At 48.6% G+C, this 26,657-nt stretch overlaps 1 protein-coding gene across 1 annotated transcript in view; it reads right to left on the bottom strand.

Annotated features, from left to right (window-relative positions):
• Positions 1-237: 237 nt before the first annotated feature.
• NPTN (neuroplastin) overlaps positions 238-26,657 on the bottom strand; it is an 879,289-nt gene continuing 852,869 nt past the window's right edge. Inside the window, exon 9 of the mRNA XM_069624603.1 lies at positions 238-2,117. The gene's annotated coding sequence lies outside the window, so the exon portion shown is untranslated. The remainder of the gene's footprint in view (positions 2,118-26,657) is intronic.

Here is a 26,657-nt window from a genome sequence, read left to right as displayed (position 1 = left end):
CGAAAAGCGTCAGCCGGTTACAGGGGGGATAAGGGGTACCAACAATCAAACTTTGTGAATGAAAGAAAGCATTGCAAGTGTTTTTGTAGCCAAGGTACCAAATCAATGGAAAGTGCTAGTAACAGAGGGCAAGAGGACAATGATTTCAAATGCGTTTTTTTGGAAGTTTACCAAAAAGGAATATTCAAGGTTGTGAGAATCTAAGGAGAAAATAACACTTCTTTCAATGCACAGGTATTCTTGTTTTCTCGGTCATGTTTATTTTCACAATATGGAAACGGTAATTAATGCAGTGGGGACTAGCCTCGCCCACATTAAACGTGCATGCATAGAGCCACACAAAATCACTTTGTACTTCAGTTCACAAAACCGAAACTGGTGCAACTTTTAAAGAAAGTTTTTAGTTAAAGAAAATTCTTTTAGGATAATAGTTCATGTGAAGCCCAATGGTAAATCTTGGTTTAAATTAACCATGAAAGCACCAAATGGTATTTCCCTACAAAACGAGGAGCAAGATGGAACGGAATGATCAGCAGAAAATAAATGACTTAACAGAAAAGCATAGTTCCACCTTCCAGAAATACCCTCCCAAATATATATATATATATTTATAAATATGTATATACTGTATTTATTTTAGGTTTTGCTGTAATCTTTAGATGGCAGCTGTGCAATGCTACTGGAGCAATTTTGGGAGCTTTCCAAATTCAAGGTATCACAAACCACCTTAGGATGCAAGCAGTCTGTACGAGTGATTATAGAGGAAGCAAGGGTGTGTCAAAATACTGACAGTTACAGAACGTTTACACGAGTTAACCCAACACACAGGTGTGTAACAGGAAATTGTCGAGAGTCCAAAAAGGCTGTGGAATCAAGGTTAATCAGATCTCTGCACATGCACCATTTAAACAAGGCATAATACCCTCTCCCTTTGCAAGATACTGAAAATACAGATTCAATAAATGAAAAAGGGGCAGGGACAAGCTCTAACACACATCTTATATGACTATGCTCCGAGATGAGACTAGCCCACTGGGAACAGTGGGATTGCGGTCAGTAAAGTGTACAGAGCACCTGATCATGCGCCAGTTAAGGATCCTTTCTCTAAAGAAACAAGGTGAGGATTCAAGTCCAAGGTGCACAAGGATCCTGTACACAACTGTTTTTCACCTCCATCGGGTTTAGTCTTTGGCAGGGCTGGGTGAGAAAACCCTCCAGTATGCATCCACCTTCAGAGATATATAGATTTTTCCTTTCTCTTTCGGTATGAACAAAGTTGACTGCATGGTATCAAATCCTAAAGGCCAGTACATGGTGTTCTTTAATCGTATGTATTGGTTGAAGATCCTAAGGTTCTCAGTGCAGGGCTTCCATCCTACACAGGAATGTCCTTCTCATTTTCCTGACAGCACCATAAGAGTGACTAATCTTCACACTATTACCTTCGGTATTGGATTCAACCATTTCAAAGCTTTTCAATATGTTAATGTACATATATTTTTGATAGAAATACAAACCTGTACCATGAATCCTTTTATGCTCCAAATTTACTGCAGGAATCCAGTATATAGAAAGACAGAGGGCACTGATACAGTCATGATCCTTTGCAACACACTTCGAGCAAACAGAAGACAGAAATAATCGCATTCCTCTGCAGAAGCCCAATTTAAGAGGCAGAACGATTTACAAACCTCAGGTACAAAACTGGAGTGTGAAATACCTTACTGCTTCCATACAGACATGAACAACGGAGCATGCATGACCTGCCTCACAGGATTGGAAAATTCCCAATTTTAAGTACTTTAATGAATAAAAAAGCCACATCCACTGCACATCGAGTCCAAAATAGATTACAAAGTCAACACTGAAGCACTGTAAAATGTAATGTTCGATCACCCTTACAGGAGAGGCTAAATAAGGCATGCTTTAGACACTTTATCCTCGCTCACTTAAAACAAATAAAACCGGAAATACTGATCAGGACCAAGCTTGAGCCCAGAGTTCCAGACAGAGTTCAGCATGTCAGTTTGTGGTCAGCCTTCAGAAAAGCAAAGCTCTCGAATTAAACAGGAATCGGAAGAGAAGATCAGACTTCATCCTCTGTAAAGCGACACCGTCTGCAACAAAACAATGGTTGGAGAGTAAGAAAACGCATGAAATAGTGATCAAATGAAGGTATATTGCAAATGTCAGGAATATGTGTGATAAATCTCATTACACTGAACCTCTTCACAGTAATCAGTAGTTTGTGGTCTCCTGAAACTCTCCAATGGAGATCTATGCCCTCTACACTCAATCATCAGTTCTAGTAAGGAGGTTTGCTGCAGGAGCTCTTGCACTTTTCTTTCTGTTTAAGACATAATGCGTAAAGGGCACACCCGTGATTGTGTATGCAGCTACACTGAAGCACAAAACAAAAGTGAAAAGCTACCCCTCCCTCAGACCTCCAGTTCTAGTCAGACCTTTCTTTACAGTGAATACACATTATTTTCAAATGCACTACACCTATGCAGAACGTTTTGGTGCTTACAAGTTCAATGTATTAATTTTTTGCTCGTTAAGCACTTTCCGTAAACATTTTAATTACATGTATATCATAAAAACAAAAACTTTTCACAACATTTTCTCATACAGTGTAATTTGGGCTTATTTTCGTCTAAGCCAATCATGTGGGGTTAGTATTCAGTGGAGTGCTTGTATTGCAATAAGAGTATCAGTATAACACATTGTTTCTACAACTGATTAACAGGTGCCTTCGACACAAACCGTTTTTTATGGCTAGTGGGAGCTACATGCATATAGTTTTTCTTCGTCTAAGCCACAGTCAATATTGGTTGAGTCTTCAGATTTTCTGCACCTTGTGGTTTACATGCCAATATACACAGTTGCCACTCTTTTGGTTTGTTACTGGGATGTTGGTTTCACAAGATGCGTCAACACAATGTGTTTCGGCCTTTTGGTGATGGTTCGCACATCCAACTACCATACCATTTGATATTTAGGAGGCCTTCATCAGGATGGTAGATTTGTTGATGTGATTTTAAAAAATCTGTTTTCTAACCCTTTATTTGGATGGTGATCTGGTAATGACTCAGATCATAGGGACACAAAAGTTCCATCTAGTGGGCCATTATTCTGTGTCCTGGTGTCAACTCTCGAGGTAGTTTCTTTTTTTGGAGCATCTGGATTGATAATTCAACTCGCTCGCAACCTTCACTGTTCGCCACGCGGTCTCTACACTGAACATGTTTTCCAACCTGAAGGTTACCAAGACCCTAACCTAGCATCCAGTGCAAACGTGGCAATAATAATAATTTAGCATTTATATAGCGCTACAAACCCTCAGGTATCTGAGCGCTGCTTATTATTACCCACGTTGTGTGGTGCTCATTTATCAACCTCAGAAGGATGAAAGGCTGAGTTTGGCCCTGCCAGGATTCGAGCCTGCGTCAGCAGGCTCTGCACAGGTGTCAAAGCGAGCGCTCTACTCGCTTGCCACTTGACCTCTGTGAGCCGAGTTAGGCCCTGGACTCACACAAAGGAAGTTTCCAGGATCAGAGTGTGCAAGTCTAGATGGGATCCTAAGGAGTATGGGTGCCTGTGCTCCTTCTGTCCAAACCAATTATCCCTTTTAAAGAGGATGCAACCTATGCAGGGATAATAGTGGATGGACATTAGCACTTCGACAGTGGATGTTTACTGCAAGGAATGGTCCATAGTTAAGCTAGATGGGACACCTGTTCCTCCTCCTGCTTCACCTTCCCCAATAATATGATGAATCTAATGAATTCCTGTGGGGCAGGAAACAGTTAAAAGTAACAAACTTACATCACAATACTTGCAACATACCCTTTTTAACCTTCAAATCAATTATTACAATCACCATCAGTATAGGAGAACAGATTGCACTACAGCGGCCCCGAGTAAAGAGCCTCTTGAATCCCACCTTAACAAATAAGTCATGAAGATAAGGCCGCCCTGGATCCCTTTTCCCTCCTTTCCAAGAGCATCTGCTCAAGAAGCTGCCACCCTTCTAGTAGAACTGCCCTGGATAACGGGAGTAAGGTGGACCCAAGCAGCCCTACAGGTAAGAGGTGTATCAGCCACGTTTATTCCCAGAAAATGGGCAAATACTCCGGAAAAGTAAAAATACTCCCAACAGGAAACAGACATTTAGAACCATGTGCCTCTGCTTTCACCAACACAGCTCCATGGATATGTTTCGGTCATTACTGCACATAGTACCGCAGGAAGAAACTATTATTGCTGCCTGATCGGAAGTAGTAAACATGTATCTTTTAATGTGCGTGAATCCCTAGGTGCAAAGAAATGCTAACAAAAACATTTCCGTTTTCCAGTTAAAACAATTTTACTTGCTTATAAACTATTCCCATTGGTAATTTTACTTCCATATTTACTCCCTAAAATCATTTTACTGCCAGTTTTAAAATATATGGAGTAAAATACTCACCCTTACAAATCCCATCTAGAGCACTGGATACAACATTAATTCCACTTCCTCTGAAAAACTGTCAGCAATGTCCAGTTGGCATTGACAAGCAAGGATTTCTTGTTTGAATTTGCCAACGATTCCTGGATGGTAAGGTTTCGAAGAAACTTCCTGGAAGATGGATCATTATTCTGGGCATTACAATTTTGTTTTTTCCCCCCTAATGGCCTTTCATGGTTTTTCTGCTGCTTTTTTCTGAGCGCCCGCTTGGACATTCATAGCGGACACATTCTGTTGTGAGGGTTGCGAAATAACGCAAACTTTGGCGTGGGAGTTGGCACGGTCCATATTGGAAATCGTTCTAGTAGCTGTCGGTCTACCCAGGGGACTCGGCTTGGATTTGGCTTATGGCAGAGTTAAATCTGTGGTATTTTTAACATCAGTATAGCCTGAGACAGATCGGCTAATTCTGAGTGCAGCTGTGTCTAGCTAGTCTGAAAATATGCTTTTAACTCAGCCTCATTGGAGGCCTTCTCCAATTTCTTGTGAATTGAGCCAAGTATGATCGTGTGCATTTGAGCCAGACTTCACTCTCATTAAGGAGGGTCAAATTATGACAGCACGTAATTCAAGGCAATCAATGTTTTTTGAGCACCAGGACTTTGATCTCCGCCGATTTGCATGGGTAACTCATAAGGCCAATTTAGCTGCTGTGGCCAAGGAGTAGATGTATGATGTAATAGTTACATCACTACCATCTCTTCCAGTCAGTATAGAAAGCAGGAGAATGAAAACTATTATCCTCACTCTCTGCTAGACCATTTTCTTGATTAGTCAAAGCAAAAACTATTTTGTCATGTGACACGGATGGTTCTCATGCTCTTCATTAGAGCCCGCCACTCGCCCAGTAGTTCCTTTGTGTTTTATACTGTCAGTTTTTGGAAGTAATGGGGACTGTCGTTTCATAGTTTCTCTGGTCGCGGCTTATATTATCCAAAGGTAAGCCAGTAATGGGACCACTCCCTCCTTCACCGGGGGAAGCCAGTAGGGGCAGATCTGTAGCCATCTCAAACATTTGTTCTGCAATGGTTTGGTCCAAAGGCTTTGAAAGGCTCCACAAAAAGTACATATTTACTAAATATCAAAGTAAGTAAGATAACACCACTTACAGTCAGCCCTACAGATAAGGGGCGTATCTGCCATTTTTACTCACTAAAAATTGAAAACTACTATGGAAAAAAAATAGTAAGTAAAAATACTCCCAACAAGAAAATTGGAAAAACACGTAGAACCATGTGCCCCTGCTTTTACTCACAGTGCTCCATGGATACGTTTGGACCAGCAGTGCACGTGGTACCGCAGGAAGAAGCCTTTTTAACTGCACGATTTTAAGTGAACATGTATTTTTTAATGTGGAGGATTTTTATAATGTGCATGAATAAGTAGGTGCAAAGAAATTACAAAAACATTTCTGTTATTCAGTTAAAACATTTTTACACGACTTACATTTGTACTCCCTAAAAAATAAATTAAAATATGGCGAGGGACATAAAACGGGGAGGACCACCCGTTGCTCCAAGTGAAATGCAGAACAAATTTTAAGTAGGAACTGCAGACCAGTACCCAAAACTAGAGCATCTCTAAGAAGCTTAAAATATTGAAATGGCAGAGCATGCCAAAATACTCCCCGCTCAGCCAAAGGTGAGAAAACCATCAAAACGTCAACCAATTTAGAGAAGTTTCCTGAAGCAGTTCAAATGGCGATCGAGCAATGATCTCTGAATCAGAGACAAGTCTCACAGTAATAAGGGACACCTTAGAAGGAGGATCCAACAGGATATGTCCTTTCGAAAGCATCCAGCCTATCAAGTGCAAAGCCTCAACCTCCCCCCCACTACCCGCCGCCCTCGACTTCCACCCAGTCAAAAAGGAAGTCTTTTATAGCAACCCACTGAACGTTTAACATGAAACACAGGGAAACCCTTTGATAGCGCTGGCAAAATTACAAAATGAGACGCCTTTCATCTCTGAAATGAAACAGAGTGACTTCAATATGCAGTCTCGAGTGTCTCCTGGACTGAACAGCAGCCTCGTCTTATAAACCCAGCTATCATAAACTCGCCTCAAAAAAACAGGTCAACAGCCAGAGTTGAACATTTTCCATTCAGACTATACCAGATAACAGTGGTAAATGAGTGAAGTCTAGCTTTCAACTCAATGATAAGGATCCAAGGCCTTTGACCCAAAATGGAACCAACAGAATAATTTCTGCTCCCTCCCCTTGAGCTTCACCTGATCTTTGAAGATTAGGAGAAATGGAGGTAATGCAAATAGGGCCTTCGGCTAGGACACAGAGTGGAACCACTATGAAAACTGATCGTAGAGTTTGAACAGAACATCTCTAACAGTATTCTCACAGCAAGTCTGTCCATAGTTCAAACCCTGCAAACGCAACAGAGATTCTGCAATGCCGCATGCAAAAATAAAATGGACTCCAGTGAGGAGGGGAAAAAACGTGGTTGAGTGACAACACCACAGAACATGCCTGCATGTGTACGGCTGACAGGGAAATAAAAAGAAAAAAAAAAAAAAAGAAATCGCTTTAGCCAAAGTTAATTTTAGTACCACCATAGCAGTTGATTTACGATTTTGAAAATACCTTATCTGTTGGTATTAGTTCATATGTGCTGTTGGTCTGACTGGAAAAAGCTGAAACACTCGATTGCTTTGAGGTCATTCCAGCTCGACAATTTTGCTAAGTGTTCCAAAAGGATACTTTCCCTGGAACTCTTAATTGCTGTACGTTGCCTCACGCACCCCATAACAATTGTGCATCTGATCCAACCACCAGCATTGGGTGATTGAGGGGCATTCCCTTTGCCAGATGACCCAACTGAAAACGCAAGTTCATCCTGATTTCTTCTGTCACAGGAATCTTCATTTTGTACAACTGCAGTGATTCACAAAAGGTTGCCAGTAAAATCTTGCCCAAGGACCAAAACGGCCCTGGCCTGTGCCTGCTATTGTCAGAGTATGAAACTCGTGTCTTAGCAGTTGAGCCCTCTGCTACAATCCTTGTACAGTACAGAATAGAGTCCCTATGCACACCTGACAAGATGTGATATTTTTAAAAACCCACTAGAAATCTCATGCTGCGAAGTCAGCCAGGAGCCTGATCTGTGGCCCTAACTACTTCTTTCAGAAATTCTGCATGGATCGACCAATCGTCCAGGTACAGGCATATTGTAGCTTTATACTTTCCTGGTGTACCATTTCAATCACGTGTCAACACCTTTGTGAATTATCATGCAGGTGGGACTAGGTCCAAAAGGCAGCAATGGTGGTGGTAATCCATGATGCTGAACCAGATACCACTGGTGAGCAGGCGCCATTTGAATGCGATATGCATCCGGGAAATTGGTGGACACATCCGAAATTGGCCTGTCCCTGTAGGGGAATAAGCCTTCATAGAGTTTATTTCTTTAAGTTTATAGCGAGAATCCAACAGTCGAGATTACTGTCCGCAATGAATTCCAAATCCTCCCAATACTTTAGGTGGCAATAACAAAGGAATAGGACCCACTCTCTTTAGGGGAACCAGTATAATCACTCTTGATCATTAGGTAGTCAAAACTATGAATTAAGGCTTTTGCTCGTAATTTCTTTGGGATCTGTGTCGCTCGCACTCTTGAATTCCAAGGCAGTTTTTTTTACTACAAGTTGATAAGCCGCCGAGGTAAAACTCGGATGTGACCTTTGGAAGGACAGAAGGGCACTCTCTAAGCCACCTTGTTGTTGTAAAAGTTTGTAAAAGGAGACATACAGGACAGGACTGCAATTCGCTCACTCTCTGGGCTGAGGAAATGGTAACCAAAAAGGTCATCTTCCAGGAAAGTTGCCTAAGAAGACACAAATGTAATGGCTCAAATGGCAAAGCCATGAGAAATACTACCATGTTTAAGTCCTGGCCCGGTACCATGAAGGGTGTCTGAGGGGAAAGCGTTTGTCAGGCATTTTAGAAAACTGCACCACCAAGGGGATCGGGAAGTACAATCCTTATTTTGGCATGCACTTAAAAATGGATAGCACTGCTAAATAGCCCGTGAAGGTGGTGACCTGAAGGCCCCGTCTTGCCAAACGAAAGAAGGTCAACACCTTTGAGGTGTTGCTTGGAAAGGGATCCACATGGTGTGCTCTGCACCAGCTGCTGAATGATTTTCAATGGCAGCGGTATAGAACTTCAGTGGCTGGGCTTCTGGCCGAAAGCAACACCTCAATCACGTCTTCTAGAAGGTCCCAATCCCTGTACCTTAGCCTTTCAGAAGCAAGGCGTGCAGGTTAAGCGTCTGTATGCTCAGGTGAAGAACCAGCCCCAGCTCTTGCGAGAAGGTCTCGCCTCCAGGGAAGATGGAGGACAGATGGCCAAGTCTAAGATCCAGGTACCACATTCTCCTGGCCCAGTCTGGGGCAATCAGGATCATAGTTGCTCAGTACCTTTTCAACCTCCTGATCACTTGAGGGATGATGGGGAATTGGTGGGAACACATACAGGAGCTGAAAGTTTGTCCACCACCAATGTGTCCCCCCCAGTGCTCCTCCCGGAGGAAATTACCTGGAGCAGAAAAGTTTGTGTTTCCTGTTCACATGGAATGCAAACAGATCCACTTGAGGGGTTCCCCAGAGGCTGAAGATCTCTAGGAGAACTTCCTGGCACAGCGTCTACTCATGAGAAACCAAGCCCTGCCTGCACAGGGTGTTCACCGTTTTATTCTCCTTCCTGGTGAGGTGAATTGCCAACAGGGAGATCTTGTTCTGTCTGCCCAGAACCAGAGCTACATTGCTTCTCTGCAGAGGGGGTTGGGGAGGGGATAACCCTACACCACCTCTCTTGTTGCTGCAAGGTTCGAAATTGCAGGGAGCGATTTACCTCCTGGTTATAGCCAAGGGGAGTCTGGTGAGCTTTAAACATCTACCAGGAGCTACTTTTGGCTCCTGGCGTAAGTGGCTTTGTGATTTTAAATATGCATGTTTGGGAATGTATACAATGATGATAAATAGCACACTTAAGGGACATTTAGAGCATATTGGAGAACATGAAGTTTGTATCTCGCAAAGTTAGATTTGCTGTACACTCCGTACTACCTCTTGGTTCCCAGAGGTAGCTCCTGCCTTACTCTCTATGCCATACGGCATAGGCGGCACTAGGAGCAAAAAGCAGCTCCTGAGTCACCAAATCCCAATTTTGATTTCTATTGATGTAGTGCATGGCCACTGTGTTGTCGGTCATGATCAGGACAGTCTTCCCCTGCATGAAGGGCAAGAAGGCCATCAGCGCTAGTCTGATCGCCCTTCGCTCCAATAGGTTAATGTGAAGCTCTGTCTCAGTCACCATAACCCGTTCACGGTCAGCTCGTTCAGGTGAGCGCTCTAGGTTGGCCATGGTTACCAAAATAATTCTCTGGCCATCAAGTTCTCTGTGCAAGTCTACCACAGGAGATCCAGAGCGACTGTTTGGGACTTGAATCAAATCAGTCATAGCACCGCAGAACTGCAACCATTGAGATCAGAGGGCCCATTGGAGTATCTCATTCTCAACCGAGCCTCTGGCACCGTGAAGATGCAGGAGGCCATGAGGCAAAGTAACTGTAGGAAGTTTAGCGTTGGCACGTATTGGGCGTTCTGGAATTTGGTGATCTGCAGGATGTGTAGAGCCCTCTCCTAGGGAGGAAAAGCCTTGCCCGAGGGCGAATCCAGGACTGCTCCAATGAATTGCAGCATTTGAGGTGGTGTCAGTGGGGACTACAAATTGAGGGAGAAGCCCAGCTTGTGGAGGATGTGGCAGGTGCGATTGAAATGATACAGCACTTGCTTCGGAGAATATGCCCCAATTAACCAATCGTCCAGGTAAGGAAAGACGAGAATCCCTGCTTTCTTGAGACTGGCTGCCACCACTGCCAACGTCTTGGTGCAGACCCTCTGGTGGATGCAAGCCCAAAAGGCAGAACTTGAACCTGGTAGTTAATGTTGCATATGACAAACCTCAGCTCCTTCCTGTGCTTTGGATGTACTGGCACATGGAAGTAAGCGTCCTGTAGGTCGACTGACACCAACCAATCCTGAATGTGTGGGGCCTGGAGGATCTGCAAGAATGTTGTCATCATGAATTTGTCCTAGATGGGCCGCAGACCTCTGTCCTTTGGGAACTAAAGATTGCGGGAGTATTACCCCCCCCCCCACCCCCATTCCTTTCCTGTACAGGTACCAACTCTATGGCACCCTTCTCCAGAAGCAGTGGGTCTGCAACAGGAGTTTTCTGGCTAGCGGGGGGCAATCTGGCTGGCACTTTAAAAATGCAAGGCAGCAACTATGGGAGAGTACAGTCAGTGCCCATGCGTCTGAAGTAATGGTGCATGGTGTAACAGATGCTTCCCCTACCAGTGTAGTGTGGCAGAAATCCTTAGAGGTTTTGTGGCAGGAGCCGCATTGGAGGGAACAGACGCACAGGTGGTTTGGAGAGAAGTGTCTTTGACCTTGACGGGCAGCAGGCAGTTTAGCCTTTTGCCCATAATTGTAGTAATGAAGCTTTCCCTTGCATTAAGTGAAAGGTTGCCTCACTGCTTCACCTAAAGACTTTTCCACAGCCTTGGAAGCCTGAAATTATTCAAGGCGATCATCTGCCTTTTGACCAAATAGATGTGTGCCGTCAAAAGGCATGTCAAGCAGTTTTGCTTGTACATGCTGCACAATCCCCGACTGAGCCAGGCGAATCTTCGCATGACGGAACTTGCTGCCATAGATGATCTCACATAATCAACTGTGTCTAGTCCTTACTGCAGGGATTGGTGCATGGCTTCCTTTCCATCCTGCACTATGTTGAGGAAACCTTTCTTCATTTCACACTCTAGGATGTACATGGATACCAGCTCTAACAGACCATAGGGTATATGTCTATACTTGGACAGTGCACATGAAGCATTAACTGCTTTAAGTGTCATACTGGCAGAGGAAAAATCTTTTTTGTAAAAGCGTCATAACGGTTGTCACCGCGGTCAGGGGAGCAAGGATGGATAAGTGCTAGCCTCGTTACCCACAGTCGCAGCCTGCACACTACCAGACTCATGTGCTGGATGTTGGGTTAGGAATTCTGGATCAGATAAGGCAGGTCTGTATTTCTTTGTAAAATCCTTGTGGATTGCTGGCCCCAAGCAGGGAGTCTTCCATAGCTCATGAAGGGATTTTTGATGGCATTATGTAAGGGAAAGAGGGGTTCAACTGTTGGTCCCTTGTCTAGGATGTCAGTCAGGCCACATTACGTTAGGTCACTAGGTACGGACCCCCAACCTAAGGCTTCAGTTACCTTAGCCGTCACCCTCCTATATGCCGCATTAGTATGGTCTCTAGGATCTCCCCTGTGGGAATTCCACCTCAGGAGAGGTGTCCAAGCAACTTGCGTCATGCAGGGCAGAAGCTAAATCAGACAGCCTTTGTTCCACATACTGAAACTGCAGGATGTTGAGTAAGGCCAAGGGAGTCAAACCCAAAGGCAACAGAGTCATCATCCTTATAAAAATGTCATGACAAGAGGACATAAAAGCCATCCTAGATTTTGGAGTAAATTTAATCGAGGGATATTAGACAGTCTTCAATGGATCATTTTTTGATGTCGACAGCACAGATTGAGTTGCTGGGATGTCGAACGCATCAGCAACCTATGGTGTAGACCCTCCTCAATGAAGGATTTCACTTGTCTCTGGGTGCACGAGGTGGTTGTTGAGCAGAGTCCCTGCAAGCATTGAACGGCATGGTGGGGTCGATGGTTTTCTTCCAGGGGGATGAGTGATCGAGCCAGCCCGCTTTCCCAAAGATTATTTTGATGCAAAAGTCTTCCCATTTCTGCGCTGAGGCGGATTTAGACGGGAAACTTACCCATCTCTCTGGGGATGAGTGACAAATGCTTCCTCCTTTTCTTCTTCAAATAGGAAGAATGATGGGAGTCACTCTTCAAGTGGGATCAATGTTGGGATGGAAATGAGTATATCCCACCCCCCCTAGGCGCTTTCAGGTGAGGCAAACCCCATATCAAGTGGTGTAGTGTACAAGAGTGGAGAAAACCGCATCATTAAATACAAAGAAATGTAGCGCCAACAGGAGGTGCGCAGCACTAGAACACATAGAATGAAACTCCATTTTGCAGTAGGCCATGAAGCAAAGGCTTGTATGATCACGCTGCACCCGCCAAACTCCATGAACCCAGTTCACTAGGCCCAACCCCATTAAGGCATAATGAATCCGCAGAGTCCGTCCTCACAGACGTTCAATTCCCCCTTCTCCCTCCACTGTTGCAAAAATTTAGTATCTTTCAGAGAAATACACCCTGCAAGAGCGTGAGACACAACCAGGCTCCGCGCAGCGTCCATTCATCTCTACCAAACTGCCAATGGACCTCTAACACCCTCCCCGCCACCCAGCAAGCACAAATGTTAGGTACACACCACTGAGTCGTCCCCCACCCCCATGAGTAAGGGGGGAGGGTGGCACCACATTAACTGTCTCGACCAGAGTGGGAGAAAAATATAATGAGAAACATAGGAGCTTTGTATAATTAAAGAGCTCTGGAAAAGTAGTGGTTATTTTAGTTTATTTTGTTGGTGTACTTTAACGTGTACGGAGGAGGCCCAGGAGGGGTGTATGTGACATGTGTGAGCGCATCAGGGGAGCATTTAGGGAGTGTATGAAGAAGCTCTAGTGGGAAGCATGAGAGGAGGAAAAGTGAATTGATTTTCTGTGAAATTGATAGTACTGACTGGTGATAAAGACACGATTAAGGTGTATATGCGTTAACTAGTGGACACATTTCTGTTTTGACTGTGGTGTAGTAGTACAAGCATAGCCCCGACATAAGACATCCTCCGGTAAAGGACAATGGGGACAGACACACCCCTAGACACTATATATAGCCTTGTCTATATACTGTGAGAAAATTAAAAAGTACCACAATCAATGGGCGACAGACAAAAGGGGAAGGAGTGCCCCACTCCTGGCCAGAGCATGGGTCCTTCGACAAATGCACCCCCTAGATCATATGTCCACCTATTTGACCGCAAGGTATAAGGGGAGACCATTGCAGAATAGAAGGGAAATATTAGACCTCGGGAGAATGTTCGAAGAAACAGGTCACAAAAGGGGAGGGGGGCAACATCGGACAGTGACAAGACGACAAGTACAGAGGAGACCGGGAAGAATGTGGAGACGAAAAAGGGAATATATGCGCTAGCAACGTGCCCAGCAAAAGGGTATACAAACCAGACACGTGTCGGCAGGCACTATGGTGGTCAAACCAGGTACAGCCCAACCATATGTCTCACCCCCAGAGGTATCGACCCACACCGGGTGAGCGCAAGAGACCTAGGAGGTAGCTTTAGCCTCAACCTGCACAGGACTGACTGATGACACAGAAGAAGATTGAGAGGGGCTGAGTAAGCGCCACAGACCATTCAGATTAGAAAGCCTATGGGAAGGAAGATTAACAAAAAGTTTTGCTAGAACAGCACTGGCACGGAAAAAGGGAAGTGTAATCAAAGGCGGGAAAGGAAAGGCAAAGCTGCAAAGGCCCCTAATACACAAGGGAACAGGGCGACCACACTGTGTACCCAGGGCACAAATGGACAAAAATAATCTCCTGAAGCCACTCTCACAACTCACAGGGGGGGTGGGGAAATGGATCTACGCATTTGAGGAAAAACACAGCAGGGGTGCCCTTAGCCATAGGGGGCATTAAGAGTTTGTTAGTAGCAGCAGTGGGAGATCAGGCAGAGATGGTGTGGATTAAGGCTGGGTACCCAGGAGTAACGCTAAGGATGCCCATGATTGAGCACCAGTTAACAAGATTAGAGCGCGAGTATGGGATGCGCTGCAACGCACGTTCCCAGGCACCCCAGATTTACAATCAATAATGCAATGCACAATGGGGGATGAGGAAGATGCTGCGGCAGTATCGACACGGCTGCCCACAGAGTAGACTGGAGAGGAGGGATGCACCTCCATTGCGAACCAGGCAAGGATAGCAGCAGTTTAGGCTGATGGCGGCCATGGCCAGTACGGAGGAAACCAGTACTTCTCGGGACCCCAATGGCAAAGAGGGCAGTAACGAGGACAAAGTGGGTTCCAAGGGCCTAGGGAGGGCGTCGGGGAGTGGTGGGCCTGGACAGTGCTGGACTTGTGTGAGCACTTTTACAGACAGTCACAGTAAGCAGGGAGGGAATTAGAACTACAATCAAAACCGTGTGAGCATACCCTCCCAGATAGCCCCACCAACGGCCCGATTGTGGAATGACATCAATACCATACGAGATTCACCAGGCCTATACGCAGTTACCTCCCCAAATCCCCAGCCCATACCACCCACCACACCAACAAGCAATGCAGCCACACCAGCCCTGACCCAGCCAACAGCCTGCAGAGAGCAGACATCCATTCGCAACTGCACCCAACAGAGCAGCGGCCCCCATATCAAGGAGCTACCGTGGTAGGGGGGAAACCCTTTTTCGTTAACCGGGACAGGACGTACCCAGACTAGGACAGCCCACAAGGAGCACTTGCATGTCCAGTCCTGTCAATTACCTTACACCCAGAAGAGAAACCCCTGGTGGAGGCAGAGCTAGGGAATTTAAGCAATTCATCTTCATGGTGGACTCAGAGTGGAGAAGTCGTGCATTAGTGAAGGAAACTTCCTGCTATCAGGAAAGACTCGACACACAGGGATTCTCTAGGGCTGTTTTAACGGTTCCTTACATAAGATCTAGACTTCAAGGTGGGAGGGAAGGTTGTAAGAGTTCCCCTGCTCTTTTCCGAGAGTTCCCCTGACAAATTGTTTGGTAGGGACCTGCTTAGTAAATTGAACAAGACAATTTCATTTACAGACAAAGGGATTGTTTGCAACACCTGGCATGTGCTCCCTATGAGCAATGCTTGTAATACATGCCGTGGCAGTGAGGGGTATCCCCATAAATCCTGACATGCTTGTTTATGGTATCAAGATACTTGCACGTGCTGTCCCCCAGATTACCAGAAAAGAAAAAGTGGAGGATACCCACTGCCTTCATTTTTTGACATGAAGTGCTCCCTGAGCTGGTTGCAGGGACAATCCTATCATTAAATCTGGAAGGCCTGGTGGCATCTACAAAACGGATTGTAGTGCCGGGTACTAACCCCCACGGGTGCCAATGGCACACTATTATGCATCAACCCTAATGTGCCCCTAAGAGAATTGTCCGCAAAGACCATGGCAATAATGATGGAGAAATCATCCGAGATTTGCATACCTTGTGAAATAGTTGTGCAATAGGGGGAAAGTGCAAAGTCCCATCATGGCTATTGTTAGTGGACCACCCCCATTCAGCAAGAATAACAAAATAACACTCAAGCCAGGGGCAGTACTTCCACGGGTGAAACAATACTCGCTGTCCAGGGAGGTGGAGGAGGGGGATTTAGGAAACACTGCAAGCCCTGTTGCACCAAGGGATCATAGTGCCCACCACCTCACCATGCAATACCGCAATATACCCCATTAAAAAGGCAACAGGGCAGTTGGAGGATGATCCAGAATTTGAGACCCCTAAATGAAGTAGTACAGTAGGAGTTTCCACTCATCCCAAACCCTGCATCCATCTTGTGTAGCATCCACTAAGAGGCAACTAATGTCTCTGTTGTGGATCAGAAGACTGCCTTCTTCTCAGTTCCCCTGCACCCACACTCAATACCTCATAGCCTTTACCCTGGGCTGAAAGCTCTATGAGCACACTTGTCTTTAACAGGGTACTACATGAAGACCTAGGGAATGTCCAAGTACCCAGCACGATAATTCAATACTTAGATGACTTACTGGTCTGCAGCGACAACAAGCAAGGTTGTTGGGACTCAAATGCCTTACTGCAGTTGCTAGCAAGGAAAGGGTAAAAGGTGGACAAGTCGGGGGGCGTGGCTAGGAGCCAGCGCGGACGGCATGGCTTCCTGAGAGCTCCGGCTGGCCCAATGCTCCGTAACTAATTTGCACCGGCCAGAGGCCCCGATAAATGCTGAAACTGGCACATGATGTGTCAGAGGTTTCCCTGCGGCTGTCGCGCTGGTGACTTCCAGATCCGAAGCCAAATGAAGAGGTTATCGGCCGTTTTGTTCGCAAGGTTCCCGCCGGCTCCCAAGATGGCTGCCGCAACTCGCCCCCGCGCGGAGGCACTGAGAGCATGAATTGGGGTCGAGGGCCGCGTTTGAACTGAAGCCGCCGATCGCCACTTCCAACTTTCCCAGAAGCGCATCCATCTGCAGCAGGATTTGAACTCACCAGAGCCGCGTTTCTCCACTGAGCAGGGGATCGGAGCCGCATATTGCATGAACGTGCACAGCTGCCTGGCGCCCGAAGCTCGCTCGGCGCCCAACGGGTAAGGTCTGTGACTCAGCCTGAGGAGGCGCGAGCAGGAGCAACAGGGTGAGACTATGGCCCACACCGCAAGAAAGAAGCATCAGGACCAGATTCCGGCTGGCGTCCTGCACTGCGCCGGTCGCCACTCCTAGGGAGTATTTCATCGGAGCGGTGCGGGGCTCTTTTCTGGACCTCTGTGGCCGCGGAGTACCCGCGGATCCCTTCCATCCAGGCAGCGAGAGCAAGGTGGACATAGCAGGGCGCCCCAGATACCCGTGGCTCTGCCTTCCCAAGCCCCATTTACGCTGCCTCAAACCTGCTACCATCCAGCTGAGCAGCTCACCTACTCTACATATCGTAAGCACCCACGCACGGCAGCAGTCGGAGGCCCAGGGGATCGAGGGCCGCTGCCAGAAAGGTGAATCCCACTGAGTGCAAAGACCCCGGCCGGGACCCGCCACTTGATGCAACTGCATGCCACATCGGCCCGAGGCTTGGAGGTGAGGAGTTGGGAAGGGAAGTGATCCTGTTAAGCTTTAGAAGGTCCGTCGGGATCGGGGCTCACTTGCAACTCAATCCTAGCTGGACCGAAATCTGCTCCAGGACTAGCCATTGGGGGTGCATGCACCGCACCATAGACCAAAGGGACCCCGGTCTCTGAAACGGGCGCAACCCGACTGGTGCCAATCACCCAGAGGGCGAGTAAAGCAGACCCAGACATCCAGCACTTTTGCACACGGAAAAGGAGAGACACCGAAGCTGGAGCCAAGTGTTACAGCCTCACAGATACCGACAGCATGTCTAAAAGTGGGAAACCTTCCAAGCAGGCAGATATTGCCGCCCTCATGGTCAATGCATCTGCGGACAGGTCCAAAAGGGCCGACCCCCCGGCAGACCCAATCGGGATCGGTGTCTCCGCCTTGGAGGGAAAAGACCCCAACGCAGCTCAGGCAGCCACCAAGTCTGACCTTCAGGACCTATTGACAGCATTGACTAGGGAGATTCAAAAGGGGACGGAAGAAGTTACGAAGAAAATCAACGCCTTAGATAAAAGCATCGGGGAAGTGGAGCAACGAACCGCCGGTTTGGAATCTGAGGTCTGCGAGCAAAAAATTGACAGCGAACAGGACAGGGACAGAATTTCAGCCCTCGAAACCAGATGAAATGCCCTTGAAGCAAAACAGGAGGACTAGGAAAATCGTTCACGAAGGAACAACATCCGTATTAGAGGGATCCCCTCTTCGATCGCAGATGCAGAACTGAAATCCTATGTGACGGAGTTATTCCGATTTATCATCACCCTACCGGATAACTCGCCCCTGGAGCTAGACCGGGTTCACAGAACGACCCCCAGGAATACATCTAAACTTCCCCCTGATGTTCTTGCCAGAATACATTTCTTTCAAATAAATGAAGACATAATGCGGGAAGCTAAGCAGCTACAGCAAATCACCTTCCGGGGCTCAACATTATCTTTATAGCAGGACCTGGCAATGCAGACCCTCCAAAAGCGGAAAATGATGCGTCCATTGACGGCGTGGCTATGGAACAAGAAAATCCCGTACCATTGGGGATTTCCCACCTCAGTGAAATTCAGATGGGAGGGGTCCCAGAGGCAAATTTACACAATGAAAGAAGCGGAGAAACTCATGAGCCGGAAGAGTGCAGGGGAGGAATCCGAACCCGAAGAAGCAACCAACACTCAACCGGAGGTTGACAGAGGAGGGGAATGGACAAGATCTAACAAGAGGCGCAGACCTCAGGGCCCACCACACCAAGGAAAGACAGCGAATTGGGCTGAGGGTCTCCCGCGGAAGGCTCCGATGGACCCCAACACCAGTTACCAGAACCTGTCCGCTTGGAGGGGTAAGCGGACATACAGCAAAGAGTGGAAAGTTCCATCTATCCAAGTGAGCGATGAATGATCATTTGCAGCGCTTCAGCAAACCGGATTTCGGCGCCCAGTTGCCAGCAGTTGGAGCATTGGTGCCACCAGTTCCCCGGTGGCAGTAGGATGCCGGTTCTCCTACCAGTTCATTGTTGGGTGGAGGGAGGGGGGGTTGCTAGGGGTCTTAGAGGGACAAATTCAAATCTGTTGACAGCATTCACAGTGAGGGACATTCCTCAGGGCAACATCACAGTACGCAACGAGAATACAAGTACATGGACCGTTTTAGTTCGATCACAGATTCCGCTTATCATGCACACAGCCCCGGAGGTGGAGCGGGTCAGATTTCATAAGCAACATGAGCGCCTGGGCTATGGCTGATCGGAGCGAGTTACGAATCCTATCTTGGAATGTGCAAGGCATGAATTCTCCAAGGAAGCGCCGCTCAGTAGAACATCTGCTTGAGCAACTGGCTGGAGATATTGTGCTACTCCAAGAAACCCACCTATTGCAGGAAGACGAATGCTGCATAAGATTCAAAAGATATAGGACGGCCTACTTTGCTACCGCGGAGTCAAAACAAGAGGGGTTGCGATATTGTTAAGCAATAAAGTTCCACTCTCAAACATTACAATACAAAGAGACTCGGAGGGCTGCTTCCTCCTGCTCAAGGGCCTGTTCGAAGAACTACCTATCACGATTGTTACAATTTATTGCCCCAACACAGCCCAAAACAAGTTCATCAAGGACCTGATCCCAACTATCTTAGCATTCCGTGAAGGCCATTTGTTCATCGGGGGGGGGGAAGGGGTGGGGGACTTTAACCCCACGCCAAACCTGGAAGTTGACAAAACCCTTCCCTCTACAGCAGCAGACATCACACATGCTCTTTCTCTAGCCGAACTGTTCAGAGAGACGGAGACTGTGGATGTGTGGAGACTATTCAACAGCAACTCAAGAGATTACATGCACTTCTCCAACGTGCACAAAGGCTTCTCGAGACTAGACATCTTGTTGCCCGGAACATTATTCCCATGTTTAAAGAACGTAGAAATACACACATGCATGATTTCGGATCACGCGCCAGTCTCCGCAAACCGAACTATATCAGGCCAAAGGAGCCCCGCTTTGTGGTATTGGAAATTAAATGACTCCTTGCTGCTAGATGAAGCCATCAGGTTGGAAATTGAGAGCATATTAACCAACTACTTTGCAGAAAACACCACTGAATCATCCCCCATCAATATCATCTGGGACCCAATAAAAGCGGTGGTCAGAGGTGCTCTGATAGGGGCAGGAGCGGAGCAGAGACGAATATCGACTATAGCTATGGCCAAGCTAGAAAAAGAAGTGTCCCAACGAGAAGCGGAACCGAAAGCATGTTACACCAGGAAGGCCTAAAGATCTGAGAAAGGCTAAATTAGCGTTAGCAATGCACTGCGCTGGTCGCACCGCCAAATCCCTAGCATATAACTAATCAATTCTATTATAGCAAAGGGAACAAAGCAAACAAAATTCTAGTGCAGAAACTGAAGAAGACGCATAGCCGCAACATCGCAAAGATACGTGGACATGATGGGAAGCTGTACTACACCGACACAGGGAAAATCAACGAACTAGTGAAGCACCATCAATCCATTATGTCTGGCGATCCACGGTCCTGGATGGGCTGCCAGAATTCCTAAGTGCCATTCCCCCAGATGGAGTGTCTGGATGAACCCGTTAATGTTGAAGAAATCATCGAAGCTATCAAATCCCTTACATCCACAGTGCCGGGTCCAGATGGCCTTCCCGCACATTTTTACAAAAAATATACCAGAATACTAGCCCCACAGCTAGCTAATCTATTTAACTCCTTTTTATCCACAGGCTCCATGACTGACTCAATGGCCGAGTCGATCACGATCTTATTACACAAGCCCGGGAGGAATCCTGAATCCCCGTTCTCCTATCGACCAATATCTCTCGTGAACAACGATAGCAAAATATTCACGAAAGTATTAGCGAAAAGACTGGGCACGTTCCTCCCGGCTCTGATTAATCGAGACCAAATGAGGTTTATCCCGGGCAGAAGCACCCATGACAATATCAGAAGAATAAATGTGATCGAAAGTGCCCGCAAAACAAAGGTCGGCATGGCCGTGATTTCACTAGATGCACACAAGGCCTTCGACCAAGTAGATTGGGGTTATATCCGTGCAGTCCTTGAGCATTTTGGCCCCAATTTTATCACTTGGGTTATGGCCAACTATCAACGGCCTACAACACAGCTATGGGTCAATGGCATAAGGTCAGAGCCCATATAGATATCCAGGGGTACTAGGCAGGGTTGCCCGCTTTCCCCGTTGTATTTGCCCTTTCGATGGAGCCAGTTGCGGCCAGAATCAGACAAAATGGGGATATAGAGAGGATATCAGTGGGAGATCACAAATCCAAAATTGCATTATATGCAGATGATGTGTTAATTACTGCATCATCACTAGAGAAATCCCTGCTTGCGATGTGGGAAGAGATCAGGGAATTCGGTACCCTGTCGGGATTTCAGATGAACCGGTCCAAATCTGCAGCCGTGGATATCAATCTCACTGCACAAGAGAAAGAATCGCTAGCTCCACTATTTTCAATCCCATGGGCTAAAGGGACTATTGAATATCTTGGGGTTCAGATAACAAGAAACCCTTTGCGACTTTACTCTAGCAACTTCACACACCTCATACGCAGCCTGCAGGATGACCTTAAAAGGTGGACACAGCAGGAGATCTCTTGGTTTGGCCATATTACAGCGATCAAAATGACCCTAATTACCAGATGGCTCTACCACTGCACAGCTTTGCCCATACACATCTCAGGCCTGGCTCTAACCGCTCTGCAAAAGAAGATCCTAGACTTCGTCTGGGGGTGGGAAAAAGACTAGAATTAAACAAATCATGCTAAAAAGGGAGGGTGCAGGGAGGACTGGAGTCCCAGACCTAGCTAGATGCACCCTAGCCACCCAATTATCGCACGCATTCACATGGGTGCAGGAATCAGACCCCCCCCCCCCCCCGGAAGTGAAGGCAAATCGAAGAATACTGGTGCCTGGTCCCATTATCAGACCTCCCACACCTACCAAATACACGGTTGTTACGAGCCAATGTTGGAAAGCGGCTTCCCAGAGATGGGGCATCCGTGGCTCCGTTGACCCCTATATGGAATAACCCTCTCACCAGGCAGGCACCCACGAGAGTTCCAGTCCTGGATAGATGGTGGGTTGGTTAAAACTAGCGATTTCCTAGAAGAGGGGACCCCCATCACATTTGAGAGATGTAAAGTAAAATTTGGAGTAAGGGAACGGTAAAGATTCCACTATGCCCAGATCAGGCGCTGGATGTCTGGTAGACTAATCCGTGAAAAAAGCGCAAGAGACCTGTCGGCTCTCGAGCTCTCTTTAAACACACCTACTAGCAGGGGTAGGATCTCCACTATCTACCGCCTCCTAGACAGGACAGACCCGGGGAAGAAGGAACAAGTTACTTACCTGTAACTGTTGTTCTCCAGCATGGTTCTGGCATGGATTCACATGCTCATGAATATTCCCCGTCAGGCTGGGAATCCTCGGTAAAGAAAAATCAGTATCAGTTTCGTTTCTGATCTGTCTTTCGTAGTAGTAACCAATCACTGATCTCTGCGTCATACTGACCACAGCCAATGACTGCCCTCTCCCTAAGCCCTGCCGCTGGCAGCCATCTTCAGATTTGGTAGCACGAAAAGTGGAAGTATGACCAAGTGAAGAGCCGCAGAGGGGTAGGCGGGAGGGTTCGCATGTGAATCCATGCCAGACCCATGCTGGAGAACAACAGTTACAGGTAAGTAACTTGTTCCTTCTCCAGAATGGGGGTCTGGCATGGATTCACATGCTCATGAATAAAAGAATACATAGCAGTACACACATGCACAACCACGGGAGGTGGCAAAGGCTCAACATTAAGCAATTCTTACCTCCTCACCAGGCTCACCTTAGGCGAACAGGTTGCGCAGCACTGCTTGGCCGACCCTGGACTCCTCCCTGGAATCCCGATCGACGCAGTAGAATTTTGTGAAGGTGTGCGTCGACCTCCACGTAGCAGCCCTGCAGATGTCCAGCAAGGGCACACCAGATAGGAACGCCGTGGTAGCTGCGATTACTCTGGTGGAATGGGCTCTTGGACGGCCAGGCAGCGGTCGGTTTGCCAATCGATGACAGTACATGATACAGCTGGAGAGCCATCTGGAAATGGAAGCCTTCGAGGGAGCCTTCCCCTGATTGACAGGTCCAAAGTTCACAAAAAGTTGTGACGTCTTCCGAAAACTCTTTGTGCAGTCCACGTAGAACTTCAGCGCTCTAGCCACATCCAGCGAGTGCAAAGTCCTTTCAGCCAGCGACGAAGGCGACAGGAAGAAAACAGGCAACACCAAGGGTTCATTGAGGTGGAAGTCCGACGGCACCTTGGGCATGAAGGAGGGGTGCGTCCTGAGCACTACCCTCGTGTCGTGAAAAGTCAAGTACGGAGGCTTGCAGGAAAGGGCCTGGATCTCTCCCACCCGTCGTACAGAGGTGATGGCCACAAGAAACGCTGTTTTCCACGACAAGAACTTCAACGGAGCTGAGTGCAGAGGCTTGAACGGAGGTCCCATGAGCTTGGTCAGCACCACGTTGAGCTCCCACGCCGGGGCTGGGGCCTTCACCGGCGGGAACGATCTGAACAGTCCCTTCATGAATTCTTTCACCAGACTAGACCACAAAGACGTCCGTCTCGTGGTTCTGGTGTATCGGGAGATTGCAGCAAGATGAATCTTGATGGACGCATGCGCCAGTCCAGCCTTGGCCAGCGTCAGTAGGTACGGCAGTACTTGAGGAGCCGTAATCCGTAGAGGGTTAATCTTCTGTGCGTGGCACCAGACAGAGAACCTCTTCCATTTGTGTCCGTAGCATTTAAGAGTTGGGGACGCCCTGGCCTTTGCAAGAACCTCTCTGCAGTCAGCCGGTATGTCGTAACCTCCAAACTCTAACGCTGCAGGAGCCAGGCCTGCAAGTTCAGCGACTTCGGGTCGTGATGGAGGATGGCGCCTCCTTCCCTGGAGAGAAGATCCGCGTCCACTGGTAGTTTGATTGACGGGGACGCTGACAAGTCCAGAAGGTCCGGGAACCATATCTGCCTCGGCCACGCAGGTGCGACGAGGATCATCCTGCACCGTGACCTCTTGAGCTGGTTGATGAGCCGGATCAGCAGTGGCAATGGCGGGAACGCATAAAGGAACAGGCCCTCCCAGGTGAACGAGAAAGCATCGCCCATGCTCCTCGGCTGGGGAAACCTGCTGGCGAACCTCCGGCACTTGGAGTTCGTCGCGAACAGATCGATCTGGGGTGTGCCCCACCGTCAGAAGAGGCGGTCCCCTAGATCCTGTCGTAGTTCCCACTTGTGGCACGAGCGCAGCTCTCTGCTGAGCGAGTCGGCAATGGTGTTTTTTATTCCTGCCAGATGAAACGGCACCAGAAACATCCCTTTGACGACAGCCCAATGCCACAGATCCTGCGCCTCCTTGGACTGGGCTGGGGATCTGGTACCGCCCTGCTAACTGATGTAGAACATGGTGGTGGTGTCAGTGAAGACCCTCACCACCTTGCCCTTGAGGGACGGAAGAAAGGACCTGAGGGCCCAAAACACTGCACAAAGTTCCAGGACGTTGATATGGAGGGACTTCTCTGCCGGCAGCCAAAGACCCCTCGCGTGCAGGTTTTCGGTGTGCGCTCCCCACCCTTCCAGGGAGGCATCCGTGGTCACTGCCTTCTGGTGGCCTGGGGTCTGGAAGTCCATGCCCGCCGTCAGATGCGCGCGGGTGCCCCACCACCGGATCACTCGTCGGAAGCTCTTGTCGAGTGTGATCCTGTCCTCGAAGCTGCCCGTCGTCTGGATCCAGCGAGCGTCCAGGAACTCCTGTAACGGGCGCATCCGAAGCCTGCACAGGCGGATGAGATAAATGCAAGAAGACATCATTCCAAGGAGGGACTTGATGGACCTCACCCTGGCCGCGTCCGCAACCAGCATCCGCCGCACCTTGCCCAAGATGGTCCTCGTCCTTTCCTCCGACGGAGAGGCCAGAAGCGACACTGTCGAGCTTCGCTCCCAGAAACAGTGCGTCTTGCGCGGGCACCAGGTGGGACTTGGCGTAGTTTATGGAGAATCCCAGGTCCGTGAGTAGTTGGACGGTCCTTGCCGTGTGCTCCGCGGCGAGCTCCTTCGTCTTTGCTCGGATGAGCCAGTCGTCCAGGTAGGGGTAGACGTGGATCCCTCCAGGCGCAGCCGCGCCGCCACCGGTACGAGGCACTTGGTGAACACCCTGGGTGCCGACCTCAAACCGAAGGGAAGGGCTCTGAACTGGTAGTGACGCCCTTGTACCACGAATCTGAGAAACTTTCGGTGTCCCTTTAGGATGGGGATATGGAAGTAGGCAACCTCCAAATCCAACGACAGGAAATCGCCCTCCTCCAGTTGACCCAGGACGTGCTGGAGGGTGACCATCCGGAACTTCTGTGCCTTGATGAATTTGTTCAGTCGTCGTAGGTCCAGGATGGGACGCCATCCTCCCGTCTTCTTCACGAGGAAGTATCTTGAGTAAACTCCGGAGCCCCTAAGCCTCTTTGGGACGAGCTCGATGGCGCCTTTTTTGAGCATCGCCTTTACCTCCAAGAGAAGTTGAGGGACGTGATGTTCCTTCCTGGCCACGGGGGGGATGCGCGGGCACTTCTTTAGAAACTTGAGCGCGTGACCCTGGGCCAGGGCGTCCAGTACCCAACGGTCGGTGGAGATGGACTCCCACACGCTGACGAAGCTCGCCAGCCGGCCTCCCACCGGGGTGCTTCGGTGGGGGCCCGACCCCACGGCCGGTTCAGTCCTGCTTCAACGAGGCTTTGCCGCCTTGTCCTCCCTGGCGACGATGGCGGGGTCCGCCCGACTTGCCTCGTCCCCTGTAGGCTTCCTGCGACGACGAACGGGCCGCTTGACGATAGGTGGAAAATCTGCCGCCGGAACTTTTGAAGGCACCTTGCTTGCCTCCGCCGCTCCGAAAGGGTGGCCGTCGTTGCTGGAGAACACCAAGAGCCCGGGCCGTCTCCGTGTCTGTCTTGATGGCTTGTAGGGAATCGTCCACTGTTTTCCCAAACAGGTTGCTCCCGTCGAACGGCATGTCCAAGACTCTGGTCTGCACGTCCTGACGGAAGTCAGTTGCCTTGAGCCATCCATGCCGCCTAAGGCACACGCCGTTGCCCAACTGGCGAAATCCAGTGTCAGCGATGTCCGTCGCTATCGTAATGGCGTGGTCTGACGCCATTTCTCCTTCCTGCAGGATCTCTAGGGCCTCCGCCCTCTTGTCTGGTAAGAAGTCCAGCAGGGGGGCGATTTTGTTCCACAACTCCCTGTCGTAGCAGGCTACGATAGCCAAGGCGTTGGCAGCCTTAATCGTCGTCGCTGCCGATGAGATGACTCTGCGTCCCATCGTGTCCAATTTCTTTCCCTCGCCGTCCGGCGGGGAGGTTGACGTAGAGGCCGAGGCCCCCCCCCCCGCTTTCTTCCTGGCCGCCGCGGAGACGACCGAGTCCGGGGTCGGCTGTGCCCGAAGGCACAAGGGGGCCCCCCGGTGCTTCTTCTCGTACCAATCCCTTCTCACAGGCGTTGTGGCTGGGTTCTTGAGGAGGGCGAGGCCCTCATCCCAGATATCGTCCAGTAGAGGTACAGCGAGGACAGTCTTCCTCTTGGTCTCGCGCCGTTGATAAAGGAAACCTTCCTTCTTCTCTTCCGGGCAGAGCTGGAAAAGATCGGATGCCCTGGCGATCATGGCGTGAAACGATCCAATCTCGTCGGACGGGGAAGCCCGGGGAGGAGGTGACG

Source organism: Ambystoma mexicanum, chromosome 11, assembly GCF_040938575.1.
Source record: "Ambystoma mexicanum isolate Mex_15411 chromosome 11, UKY_AmexF1_1, whole genome shotgun sequence".
Lineage (NCBI taxonomy): Eukaryota > Metazoa > Chordata > Amphibia > Caudata > Ambystomatidae > Ambystoma > Ambystoma mexicanum.
This window is presented reverse-complemented; position numbering and strand designations above follow the sequence as displayed.